Source organism: Ascaphus truei, unplaced genomic scaffold, assembly GCF_040206685.1.
Source record: "Ascaphus truei isolate aAscTru1 unplaced genomic scaffold, aAscTru1.hap1 HAP1_SCAFFOLD_2143, whole genome shotgun sequence".
NCBI lineage: Eukaryota > Metazoa > Chordata > Amphibia > Anura > Ascaphidae > Ascaphus > Ascaphus truei.
This window is the reverse complement of record NW_027455057.1, coordinates 448-15,235: the sequence shown is the minus strand read 5'-3', so window position 1 is coordinate 15,235 and position 14,788 is coordinate 448. Positions and strand designations below refer to the sequence as shown.

At 43.5% G+C, this 14,788-nt stretch overlaps 1 long non-coding RNA gene across 1 annotated transcript; it reads left to right on the top strand.

Annotated features, from left to right (window-relative positions):
- Positions 1 to 512: 512 nt before the first annotated feature.
- LOC142477493 (uncharacterized) lies at positions 513 to 12,802 on the top strand. Its single transcript, XR_012792431.1, has 6 exons — positions 513 to 615; positions 4,237 to 4,354; positions 5,343 to 5,409; positions 6,976 to 7,086; positions 10,399 to 10,508; positions 11,880 to 12,802. It is a non-coding gene; the product is annotated as an uncharacterized LOC142477493 (long non-coding RNA).
- Positions 12,803 to 14,788: the final 1,986 nt, after the last annotated feature.

Genomic DNA, 14,788 nt, shown 5'->3' with positions numbered 1-14,788 from the left:
GTGGAATTGTTTCGTAGAGGGTGGAGAATTGTATTTTATCTGAAATTACCCCCTCTGCACAAAATACAAACAATTATACCCATACAAGTACCTTGTGGAAGTTGTTGCCCTCTATCTTCCTGTGGTCTCTCCCTGTTTCTCACCGTGCCTCCTCCCATTTCCTTGCACCTCTGCGTCTCCGCATATATCCCTATACTCAGAGCCGGCTCCGGTCAGTGACATGGGATGCCCAAATATGAGCATACCCATATATGGGCATCCATGCCACTGACCGGAGCCCGCTCTGTTGCGGATATGGAGAGAGACTGGGAGATTTACATCCCCTTATAATTCATATGGTGCATAGTACCGGCACGTACTGTGTACCTTCTTACTTTCACACTGGTACAGTATGTGCTGCAGTGGGACTGAGAGGGATATATTGGTAACACATAGTCATTGGTGGGGGAATTCAATCCATTTTGAAAATAGTAATGCATTGTTTTTTACTTTTTTTTTTGCAGTAATGAAGAATGAAAAAGTTCTGTTAAAATTGAATTGGACGTGAACTGGATTCAGCATTTCATCATCAACTCTGCACCAGTGTGAATTGACGTTCTTTAATGTTCTGACAAGGTACATGCAACATCTCTTCCTCTACCCCTACACCACCCTCTGCCTCTTGCCTCTCTCCCCACCTCCCTGCTAAGCGTATTAACCCATCTAATGTAATCCACATTCCTTGTCTCACTTTACTCTTCCCTTCTCACGTGCCCTCTGGAATGTCTGCTCTACGACTAACATGGTCTATTTGTACATGACCTCTTCTGCTCTCATCATCCACCACTTCTCATTCCCCTCACCCCTGTCCTACTCGATACCTCAGCTTAATTGAACTCTCTCCTCTGACATCTACCCTTATCTCTAACCTCTCCTCACTTTCTGCTTAAACTAACTATCTTGTTAACTCTTACAATGCTATCATCTCCTCCTCCCTCCTCCTCCATCATCTATATGCCCCTTCTAGGCTCTGACACACTCATCCCTCTAAGGCCGTGATTATCATGGGCACACGCTTGGTCGTCCACAGTGCGTGCGAGCGATGCAGGGCCTCCCCGTCGCCTCGGACCTCAGTGCGGGGATTGCTGGAGCGACAGGCATGCGCTAACTTTGCCTTCTGTTGCGTGCTTACTATAGACGCAGCCTAACCCATGCATTGGTTTAATTCACAAGCACGCTCTCATCACACTTCATCACATCACACTGCTGCTCTTAACACCTATGGAGGAAATCTCACAGTCTGATTTTCTACACTAAACCTTTGTCCTGTTCTGTAAAACTCTGCTCCTTTTTTTAAGGTCAAACACTACTTTTTCCTCACTCATCAACACTCCAATTTCATTCACACTGTCTTCTATGTATTTGAGTCCCACCACTGACTTTCTCCTCCCACTTAACATCCATCCTTTATTTCTCCTCAAGCCTTTGCTCACTTGAGGCAAGGTGGATGCCATCCACAAGTAGATTCGTTCTCTCCCTTCCCCCTCTCTCTTTTTCTATCTAGATCTCATTGCACTCTTGACTCCTTTTCTCCTGTCACAAAGCTGGAACCTGATCTTCTCTTCTCCCTCTACCACATGCCCTCTCAATCCTATATTCTCACTCTCACCCACATCTTCAATTCCTCCATATCCTTTGGCTCTTTCAACTCTTCCTTTTAAGCATGCAGTGGTCACCCCTATTCTCAAAAATAACCTTGACCTTGTGTGAATTTCTAACTATCGCCCTGTATCCGTCCTACCATTTGCCTCCTAATTGCTAGAACGTCTTGTGATCTCCCGTTTGATCAACATTCTTAAATCACATGCTCCTCTGGGCCCTTCACAATCTGCCTTTCCCAATGTAACCAATTATGTACATAAAGAAAATTCCCAAGGTCCATTTTACTTACTAATCCTGCTTGATCTCTCTTCTGCTTTTGATACTGTCAATCACTCTTCTCATTCATATTCTAAACTCTTTCTTCGTATCCGCAGCAAACTTATATCCTGGTTTTCATCATACTTCTCCATCACACATTCTCCATCTCTGTTGCTAACGTGTCTTTGTCTCCTGTTGTTTTGTCTGTTGGTATACCTCAGGACTCTGTTCTGGGACCTCTCTCACTACATACTATCACTAGTTGACCTTATCAACTATTTTGGCCCTTGTTATCATCTCTATGCAGATGATACACACACCTATCCACCCTACCGTCACTCCTGCAATTTAGTTCCTAGTTTCGGGTCGCCTCCTGGCTATATCCTCCATGGATGACACTCTTCTGCCTTAAACCTAATGTCTAAAACTGAGCTCCTCATATTTCCCCCTAAATCTGGCCTAATATCACCTTTCTCCATCGCAGTAAACAGTACTACCATCATCCTGTCATGAAAGCACATTGCCTAGGAGTAACATTTGACTCTTCCCTTTCCATCTTCATTCACGACACTGGCTAAAGTTTGTCGATTCTTTCTCTGTAATATTTCCAAGATTTGCCCTTTTCTCTGTCAATCTACTGCTAAAACGCCAATGCATGCCCTTATCGTATGGGTTAACATACTGCTAACAGGGCTCCCTGCTTCACAACTTTCTCATTTGCAATCTATCCAAAACTCTGCTGCTTGAATAATTTCCCTTTCTCCCACAACAGTATCTGCTCATCTCCTCCTCCTCCTTAAATCCCTCTCCTTGCTTCCCATCAAGTTTCAGATCACCTACAAAGTTCTCCTCCTTACCTTTTTGTTAAGGTTCTCTATTAGTGGTGTACCGAGTACCCGGCGTTACCCGACACATTTCCAGCTACCCGGACATTTACTCGAAACCGTCCACTGAGAAGTGGACTTGGCCGGGTAATACCCGGCGTCGGGTAATGTCAGGGCAGCTGGAAATAATCTTTTATACTTACCTTTCCTAAGACATCTAGGATCAGCAGCAGCAGTCCTCTGATGTTGGCAGCATCAGAGGTGTCTTCACCTGGCGGGGGGAGCTGCAGGAATCACTTCCACAGCACCGAAGCAGGTAAGCTGTGTCTGTGAGCCTGCAGCTCCCCCGCCGGCTGAAGACACCACAGATGCTGCCACCGTCACAGGACTGCTGCTGATCCTAGATGTCACCGCCACCCGGAAGGTAAGTGCCAAACCGTGTACCCGACCGGGTAGAACCTTTCATTTTGGCCGGGTACCCGTTACCCATTTTTTTATAGTTGAGGACCCAGTCCAACACTATTCTCTATTCATCTGCTCCTTCCTACATATCATCTTTGGTCTCGTTATGCCCTTCCTCGTCTCCTAAGCTCTACTAATAACTGTCTCCATTATACTTCTTACACCTCTACTGCGCACTCGCTCTCTTGCCTGAAACCCTTTCCCATCAATTTACCTGTGAAACTCACACACACTCAGTATATGCCAACATACCCTCTTCCACCCACATTTAAGATCAACCTTAAAATTCACAACTTAAATGAAGCATTTCAATAGCTTTTACTCGTTGCTACTGTCACTCATTCAGTCACTAACTATTGTTCCCAAGAAGTGCTTTATACTACAAGTACCCACCATTAAGGACAAGCATTGTCATCTACTGCACTTGTTCCCCCACCTGTTGTCTCTCTGTAAGTCTCCTTACATTTCTCTTAGATTGTAAACTACCCAGGACAGGGATTTACTTTCCTATTGTCTGTTTTTGTTTGTTGAACTTATTGTATAATAATTTCCTGTACTTTTTGGTCTCTCTTGTAAAGCGCTGAGTACACAATGGGTGGTATATAAATAGAGATATATGCAGAGTCTAGAGACAAGGCACACGTGTATAGGTAGCTACAGTTTATCCGGGACCGTATGCATCCTTGAAGTGCCTGTCCCAGTTATTTTCTATTGATTGCAATGTAGGAGTGTCTGTCCTGTCTTATTTTTTTTATTATTATTATTATTATTATATATACAAAGATATATACAAAGATTGTTTCCTGTCGTTAGCATGACATTGTGTGACACAGTGTGATGTCATTGATTCAGTAGATTGTGTGCAGACCGGGACTGCAGTACAGTTTCACTGACATGAATAACTTGTGTGGTAGAAGCTCTAGAAGGAGCACAGCTGTGGGAGGGAGGTGGATTTGCTTTGTATCACATGGTTTGGAGCAAGGTTCATTGTATGTATCGTCAATAATAATTATAATAATAATAATGCAATGCTTAACTTTTTTATTTCAAGAGGAAAGACTGCAGAACAGAAGTGAATATTGAAGCCATGTGTTCATTTTCTTGCAAAATAGAAAATTGAAGGACAGTTGAAGAGGAGGAAAATGACTACACAGAGACAGATAAGCAATGTGTATATTTCTCATTTAGTATTTGTCGTTTTATTGACTCCAAAAAATCCGGCTGCTAAGGGTTTCGCATTGGACATATTCACCTCTACTCCACCCCTTCCTGTGATCTGTACCATGCAGATTTTTGTTGATTCAATACATCATGAATAGAGTGTGGCTACAGTATGAAGTACTGACCCAAGGACCACATCTACTACCATTCATAACAAGAACATGTGCAGTAGCGCACTGCTGCAGTTCTATGTTATTGCTATGAAAGGTTGAGGTGGTGCAATCATATGAATCTTGAGTGGGATGGATCCTGTTTGCATCATTTAATTTGATCTAGGCCAGTAGAGTATATAACTCTCAGTACAGGTTACATATGGCATCAGTATTAGTGATTTAAAGAACAGAAAAACAGGAGTGGAGAACAAAACCAAGTAATGTTGAAGTTACTACTTTTTACTATTTACTTGGTCAGTCTGTACTGTCTACTCCCCACACAGCTGCTAAGGGTTTCCATTTGAGATACATTCACCTTCTACTCTGCACTACTGTGCTACCCTCTATTCAGAGATGAGTTCAAGTCATGTTTACCACTCTAAATCGCTCTGCAGTCATTGATTCAGCACATCATGGGTAGAGCATGGCTATAGATACAGCAAGCTTTATTTTACCCTAATATTGCATTAAAAAATAGAATATCACTCAGTTTCCTACAGATTTACTGATGCTGATAATGCAGAATCTCACCCTCCCATCATAATACACCAGAGGAAGAAATAATCCTTGCTATATATGTACATTGTGTGACATATTGCCTCCATGACCATTGATGGCAAATACATATTCTGTATAGAGCAGCTGTGTTATGATGTAGTTGTTATTGATCATCATTGAGATATAATCACAAGAATCTTATGCAAAGGGAAACTGTCATTAGCATAGTGGGATTTCAGCCCCCAAACTTCTGTAATATTAATGCAATGTCTTACTTTTATTGCAGTGAACACCGAAGAGACGGATCTACTACAACAGCAAAATGATCATGCAGTTGACAATATGTTGTTCTGGTAATGTGCACAATTATTATGTATGGGCTCCACACCACAGTGCTGGACATATTTTGTTAACTTCAACACTACCCCTACCATGGAGATGTCTTCCTGTGATTGGTGTTACTGATTCAGTACATCATATGCACAGTGTGGCTATTATATGATGGATTGATTTAATGAACCCACCAAACACTGATGACATCTGTATCATCTTCTGTAAAGTGCATCTACAGCAGGATATTATCAGCATTTGGGGTGATATAATCAGAGGCATCTATGTGCTTTTGTGCTGGGTAAAGTCCTCCAGCTGAACCGCCCCCCGCCCCCCACCCCCCTACACCTCCTGCCACACAGGCAAACTTACTTACACACACAGCACACTTACTTATGCACACTGACACTTGGCATACCTACACACACACACCCCACAGCCACTGGCATGCATGCAGAGTCCTGGGCATGCAGGATGGGCATGCAGAGTACAGAATATCTCCACCTTGCTCTGGCCCGTACTCTTGGCCTACCCCCAGCATCTGTCACCCACAACCTCTGTTCCCTCCCTGTAAATTGCTGCACTAACACACCTTGGTCAGCGCTGCAACCGATCACAGCACCGGATCATGTCACTGTGATAGGAAGCAGTGCTAATTGACCGGTCAATCAATGCCACGTGGCAACATACGCACCAAAAGAGATTTCCATGCCCCCTGACAGGCTACTCCCTGGGCAATGACCCTGCTCATCTTCCACCTCTGATCACAATATTCTCTCTTGGAGAGTGTAGCAAATTGGAGTTGGGGGAATTTCACCTCTGCAGTACATGTAGAGTCCTGTATGCAGAGTACAGAAAGTCTCCACCTTAGTCTGGCCCGTACTCTTGGCCTACCCACAGCATCTGTCACCCACAAATAATACATACACTAATACTCCCCACAATACACACTTTAATACCTCCTCAATAATAATCTCCCCAATAATATTATAGTCTTAAACACAATATACACAATACCCCCTAACACAAGATACCCAATCTAACACTCTCCTCTGCACCTCAACATAATATACACACTATAATACCCTACACACAATATAATACTCCCACACACACACAATATACACACTATCCTCCTACCGCCATAAAACACAACCAATAATACACACACACTTTGTGGATGTTGGGACCAGCTCCTTGCATGCACCAGTGAAAGAGAGAGGCCTGCCATCCGTTCCTCCCTCCGTTTCCCATCTTCTCCCTGTCTCTCTCCCTCCCTTTCTTTGCATCTCCCTGCATCTTTGCGTATACCCAGTCAGTGACGGCTCCGGTCACGTGATGCCTTAATATGGGCTTATCCATATATCTGTTGCAGAGATGGAGAGAGACCTGGAGATTTTACATTTCCTTATAATTCATATTGGTACTTAATACGGGCACTTATTGTTTTATCAGTACTGGGTACCTGACCGTACTGGCCTACGAGTGAGAAGGCAATATTGGCATCACACAGTTACTGTTGAATATGTCATTCAATCCATTTTGAAAATAGTAATGCAATGTGGTTTTGTTTTGTTTGCTTTTTGCAGTAATGAAGAATGAAAAAGTTATATTAAAATTAAATTGGAGGGGAACTGGATTCAGCATTTCTTCATGAACTCTGCACTTGTGAGCATTGACCTTCTTGAGTGCCCTGACAGGTACACGCAACTTTAAGACTATAATCTTCATCAACTGCTGTGCAAGCTTTCGTGCTATACCTCCCCCTCCGGTTTTGATTTATACATTTGCTCTCTCAATTCATGTCCTCTAATATCTGGAGGCTCTCTCCTAGCATTTCTCTCTACCACAGCACGTCATCCCAATGTAACCTCTCTCTTGTTCTTTCTTTTTACTGTTTCCTCACTCCTCTGTAAAACTTTTCTAATTTCTCTAACTTCCACACTCCTGCTTTTATCCACATGTTCTATACACTTTCCTTCCCCTACCTTTGCATGTGTCTACACAAAGCACCATTTGTACAGACCTCTATTGCAGCTATTTCTGCACTGCTCAATGAAATGCACTCCTGCACATCCTATTCTCTTCCACCTTCCCTCATTCTCTACGCCCCCCTCTCAAAGCCCCCTCTCTCTATGTCTCCTCTCTCTACGCCTATCTGTCTCATTCTCTTGACGCCCTTCTCTCTCTACATATCCCTATCTCTGTCTCTCTCTACACCTATCTCTGTGTCTCCTTCTATGCTCGCTGATGTTGGGGGATATCTCTTATAATCTTGGACCGGCTCATATACACATCAGGCCTCCCTACTAAGAGTGTTAACCTATCTAATGTAATCCACATTCCTTTCCTTACTTTTCTCTTCCCTTCTCCTGTGCCCTCTGGAATGTCCACTCTTACTAACAAGGCTCTAGTTGTACATAACCTCTTCTGCTCTCATCAGTCACAATCAGTCATTCCCCTCACCGCATCTTACCTGTCCCACTGATTTGCCTCTGCTTAATTAAACTCTCCTCTGACATCTACTCTAACCTCTCTTCTCTCTTCTCTCTCTTTCTTTCTGCTTAAACTAACAATCTTATTAACTCTTACAATGCTATCCTCCTATCTATATGCCCCCTATAGGCTCTGACACACTCATCCCTCTAACCCACACCTTTGGCTAAATTCCCAAACACACTCATCACACTTCCACTCGCTGTTCTTAATACCTACGGAGGAAATCTCACACTTTGTTTGATTTTTCTACAGTAAAAATGTCTCCTGTCCTGTATAAAGCTGCTCTCTAGGGCTAAATACACTACTTTTTTCCACACTCATCAACACTCAAATTTAATTTACGCTGTTTTTTTTCTCTGTATTTGACTCCCTCCACTGACCTTCTCCTCCCACTTGCCATCCTTCCTTCACTTCTCCTCAAGCATTTGACTACTTCAGAGGCAAGGTGGATGCCACCCAAAAGGAGATTCCTTCTGTCCCTTCCCCCTTCTCTCCTTCTACCCAAATCTCCTTCTGCACTTGACTCCTTTTCTTCTCTTACAGAGCTGGAAGCTAATCATCTTCTATTCTCCCTCTACCACATGCCCTCTAGATCGTATCCCCTCACACCTTACTGCATCTCTTAGTCCCCACTCTCACCCACATCTTCAATTTCTCCCTATTCTCTGGATTTTTGCCCTCTTACTTTAAGCCTGTAGCGGTCACCCTTTTGTCAGAAACAAACTACACCCTATGTGCCTTACTAACTACCGCTCTGTATCCCTCATGCTGTTTGCCTTCTAATTGCTAGTGTCAACATTCTTAAATCACATGCCCTCCTGGATCCTTTACAACCTGCCTTTCGTACAGCACGTTCTACAGACTGTGCTTAAAGCTAATTCCCAAGGTTTTTCCCTACTAATCCTACTTGATCTATCGGCTGCGTTTGATGCTCTCAATCACTCTCCTCCTTCATATTCTAAACTCTCTCTTGGTATCAGTAACAAAGTTCTATCCTGGTTTTCATCATAACTTTCCTGTCACACATTCTCCATCTCTGTTGCTAACATGTCTTCGTCTTCTATTGATCTGTCTGTGGGTATACATCAGGGCTCTGTTCTGAGATCTCTCTTTCTCTCTACATACTATCATTTGGTGACTTCATCAATGCTTTTGGCCTTAGATATAATCTCTATGCGGATGATACACACACAAATCTATCCACCCCTGTTCTCACTCCTGCAATCCAGTCCCTACTCTTGGGTTGTCTCCTGGCTATATGCTCATGGATGGCACTCCACTGCCTTAAAATTAATGTCTAACACTGGGCTCATATTATCCCCTTTCTCCATCACAGTAAACAGTACTACCATCTATCTTGTCATCAAACATGTTGCATAGGAGTAACATTTGGCTCTTCAATTCCATCTCCATTCACATGCACGGCTATGGGTAAAATGTGTTGCCTCTTTCTCTGTAATATTGCCAAGATCTTCCCTTTCCCCTCTCAACCTACTGCTAAAACTCCAATGTATACTGTTATCCTATATGTTATTTTAACATACTACTAACAGGCCTCCATGCTTCACAACTTTCTCCTATGCAAAACTCTGCTGCTTGAATTATCTCACTTTCTCCCACAACAGTCTCTGCTCATCTCCTTAAATCCCTGTCCTGGCATCCCATCAAGTTTTTGTATCACCTACAAAGTTCTCCTCCTTACCTTTTTGTTAAGGCTCTCCATTAATCTGCTCCTTCTTGCATATCATCTTTGATCTCTCGTTATGCCCTTGCTTGTCTCTTGCACTATAACCATAACTGTCTCCTGTAAACTTCTTTCACCTCTACTGGTCTCTCACTTGCCTGAAACCATTTTCCATCACTGCACCGTACATGTGAAACTTCCTCACACTCAGTATATGCCAACATAACCTCTTCCACCCACATGTAAGACCAATCTTAAAATTCACGACTTAAATCAAGCATTTAAAAAACTTTGACTCGTGGCTACTGTCCCACACCCACAGTCACTGCTAACAACTATTGTTCCCAAGATGTGCTTTCTACTAATTGTACCCACCATTAAGGACAAGCATTGTCATCTACTGCACTTCTTCCCCCAACTGCTGCCTCTCTTTAAGTCTTCTAACATTTCTATTAGATTGTAAAGTTCCCAGGGCAAGGATTTACTTTCCTATAATCTGTTTTTATTTGTCGCACTTATTTTTTAATTATTTTTCCCCTCTCCCCTAATGATATACATATAGGTTTTCCTGTCATTTGCATGACAGAGTTATTATGGTTAACTATTGCATCATGTAGACTGCCTTTTCAGTGTGATGTAATTGATTCAGTACTTTGTGTGCAGACTGTGACTGCAGTACAGTGTCACGAACATTAATGACTTGTGTGGTAGAAGCTCTAGAAGGAACACAGCTATGGGAGGGAGGTGGATTTACTTTGGATCACATGGTTTGGCGCAAGGTTCATTGTATGTATGATCATAACCATGCAATGCTTAACTTTTATTTCAGGAGGGAAGAACAGTGAATATTGAAGCCATGTGTTTCTTTTCTGTCAGAAGAGAAATTTTGAAAGACAGTTGAAGAGGAGGAAAATGACTACACAGAGACAGATAAGCAATGTGTATATTTCTCATTTAGTATTTGTCGTTTTGTTGACTCCACACAATCCAGCTGCTAAGGGTTTCGCATTGGACATATTCCCCTCTACTCTACCCTTCCTGTGATCTGTACCATGCAGGTTTTTGTTGATTCAATACATCATGAGTAGAGTGTGGCTGCTGTATGAAGTATTGACCCAAGGACCACATCTACTACCATTCATAACAAGAACATGTGCAGTAGCGCACTGCTGTAGTTCTATGTGTTTTATTAAAGGTTGAAGTGGTGCAATCATATGAATCTGGAGTGGGATGAATCCTGTTTGCATCATATGGTTTCATCTAGGCCAGTAGAGTATATCTCTCAGTACAGGTTACACATGGCATCAGTAGTAGTGATTTAAAGAACAGAAAAAACAAGAGAAACTTCAATGTTGATAACAAAGCCAAGTAATGTTGAAGATACTCCTTTAACTATTTATTTGATCAGTCTGTACTGTCTACTCCCCACACAGCTACTAAGTCTTCCATTTGAGATACATTCACCTCCTACTCTGCACTGCTGTTCTGTCCTCTATTCAGAGATGAGTTCCAGTCATGTTTACCACTCTGAATCACTCTGCAGTCATTGATTCAGCACATCATGGGTAGAGCATGGCTACAGATACAGTAAGCTTTATTTTACCGGCTGATCATCCATAATATTGCATTAAAACATAGAATATTACTCAGTTTCCAAAAGATTCAGTGATGCTAATAATGCAGAATCTTACAACACATCCCATCATAATGCACCAGAGGAAGAAATAATCCTTGCTACACTACCAACACGTTTTATTGAAGCACGGCTAGCACCGCAAGCCGGGGGATGCCCCGGCGTGCTAGCCGCACTCCCTCAGCGTGCCGCGCATCACCGATGCACGGTCACGCGTCATCGGGTGCCTGCGCCCCCTGCACGCGCGTCCAGGGCTCCCCGAGGGAGCACTGGTGTCCCGCGATGTGGGGGACAGCGGCAGGGAGTTCCGGGGGACCCGACGGACCCGGCAGCGGAAGGGAGAAAGCCCCGATCGGAGGGCGCTCCTCCGCTGCTTCGGCGTGCGCCCGGCACCCTCCGGCGCGCGCCAGGTTACTGCTGCGGCCAAGAACGGGCAAATGCTCGAATAAACTCGGCCGCAGCAGTATATCTGTACATTGTGTGACGTTTGGCCTCCATGACCATTGATAGCAAATACATATTTTGTATTGAGCGGCTGTGTTATGATGTAGTTGTTATTGATCATCATTGAGATATAATCACAAGAATCTTATGCAAAGGGAAAATGTCTGCAGCATAGTGGGATTTCAGCTCCCAAACTTCTGTAATATTAATGCAATGTCTTACTTTTATTGCAGTGAACACTGAAGAGACGGATCTACGACAACACTGCACAGGACAAGAGCAAACACTACAAGCAGCAAAATGATCTTGCAGTTGCAAGTATGTTCTGTAATGTGCACAATTATTATTTATGGGCTACACACCACAGTGCTGGACATATTCTGTTAACTTCTACCCCTACCATGGAGATGTCTTCCTGTGATTGATTCAGTACATCATATGCACAGTGTGGCTATGATATGATGGATGGATTTAATGAACCCACCACCCACTGACATCTGCATCATCTTCTGTAAAGTGCAGCAGGATATTATCAGCATTTGGGGTGGTATAATCTGGGGCATCTATGTGCTTTTGTGCCTGGATAAGTTCCTCCAGCTGAACCACCCCCCTATACCTGCCACACAGGCATACTTACAGAGCACACTTACTTATGCACACTGACACTTGGAATACACACACACACACACACACAGACACTGTCATGCATGCAGTGTCCTGTATGCAGAGTACAGAAAGTCTCCACCTTACTCTGGCCCGTACTCATGGCCTATCCCCAGCATCTGTCATCCACAACCTCTGTTCCCTCCCTGTAAAGTGCTGCACTAACACACCTGGGTCAGCGCTGCAGCTGATCACAGTGCCGGATCATGATGTCAATGGGATAGGCAGCAGAGCTGATTGACAAGTCAATCAATGCAGCTCCGCAATATATGCACCAAAAGAGATTTCTGTACCCCCTGTCAGGCTACTCCCTGGGCAGCGACCCTTCTCACCCCTCTCATTCCACCTCTGATCACAATAATCTCTCTTGGAGTGTGTAGCAAATTGGAGTTGGGGGAATCTCACCTCTGTAGTGCATGGTCACAATCTGGGCACTGTACCCAAATATTGGGCAATGTGGCACGTCTTACAGTAGAGAATAGAATAAGTAACTATATTCTTTACTTGTGTATTAAGGAACTTATTTGCAATAAAAATTCAGTCCACCTGGGACCAAGACTTTCTGGTTTTCTGAACAAAGTGGAATTGTTTTCCTATAATTTTATATTCTCTGAAATGTAACATCACAATAAAGTACTCCTATTTTTTTCCTTTGTGCTTTTTTATGGACTATTCCTTTATGTATTTCACTTAATGGGACTAATTACCTTACGATTAGATTTCACTTGTATTTTCTTGGGTTACTCTTTGGAATTTCTCTGTGTACATTTATACTATCTTATTTAGAGCAGTCTTTGCCATTGGACCCCATTTCTTGCCAGAGAGATCTGTAACACAGAGTATTGAAGAGAGTACAGAACAGTGGTGAAGTAGATTTTTATGCTTCTAGGCAGCCTCCCTTCTCACCATGTATTCTGCCCCCGACGGTCTCTTGCACTGCTCCCTCCTACACCCACTCTCCTCACTCTTCCCTCCCCTCCCCGCTATCACTCAATGACCCCCTCTCATTCAATCCTGCTCCCTTACTCCCCCCTCACTCATTCTTCCTTCTGCACACACAATCCTCCCGAATATCACTCCCAAACAACACACACACTAATTCTCCCCACAATACACACTATAATACCTCCTTGTGACGATAGCTTCCACAGGCTTATTAATATTACACAAAAATAATTGGGTTTGAACTGAACGAGGCTTAAGATATAATAAATTGTATTTATTCCTTAGAATATAGGTGAACACAACAGATAATACAGTAACGAACAAGAAGTACACTTACTTAAGGGTTGGGGAATGAGAAGTATGATGTAGCATTTCTTTCAGCAGTGAGGAAATCATTCAGGTGATATCAGGTAACCATATCAGCAAACGAAGACAAAGGATATATGGGTGGACAGCAGTTTATAAACCATTCTCCTTCTATTCTTAACCTTAAGCACAGGGGATTGGTTTACAATTACCTCCAGCCACTCACTAACGTGGGAAAGCATTCTGACCCATGCCCCCCTGCTAGTTGGCACATGCGCAGTAGAACTCTGGGGGTCTCATTTCTGAAGCCCCACATTTACGTCAGGAATGCCAGACAGTCTACCATTTGGAGTTCTGGCAGGAAAACCTTTGTTGAAAGGTGTTAACTGGAACACTTAAGACCTGCCCTGGTTTGGGCTTCGGATAAACAGTGAGGGTGATAAAACTCTTTGAACAGCACTTAAATCCTAGACATAGCGGCGTCCCCAGGGCCATCTGCTACCTTATGGCCCAAAAGAATCTCTTCTGGGTCTTTGTCCATACCTTAAGATACACTATTAAGCATAAAACATAAACGTATTAAAATATCCGGTTCCGTTAGGTTTAGCAGGTCCAAACTTCCCAGTTCGCATTGCCAGAACTGGGACACCATATGGTCCAAAAAGCGACTTGCTACGACCTAAGAAACCGGAGTTACACCAATGCACATTAAATCATTTTAATACAAAAATCTCCATTGAAAAAGAAATCTCAGCTTTTCACTAAATCCCCATTGAAAACAACGGGCAGCTCCGCCATAGACTTTCAATGGTAAATCGCCGCCATTGAAGTCAATGGGGGTTTTCTGCCATTGAAGTTTATGGGAAAAGTCCCGAACTTCAAGGGGGTCCATACTCCGTCGGGTTGGTCCAAGCGGGTCAAGGATGGTTCTGCAGCGATGCCGGAGCAGTGGCTACAGATACCCCAAACCCTGATCCGCTGAACCCTCCGGAACCGGAGATATGGATTCCTAAAATTCAGCATTTCTCACTTAGTCATTTTTCTGAGCCGTTTCTGCCGCCGCCGGCAAAGCCTATGGCGCGACCCGCTCTATCTGGTTCGACCCTTATCGGGGGTCCAGGATTCGGGGACCCGGTGGTGGTCGAGTGGGGGGACGCTTAGGAACTAGGGGCAAAAAGAATTTTATCCCTAGGTGCCCTAAAACAGTTTATTTCCCCGCTAATTGACG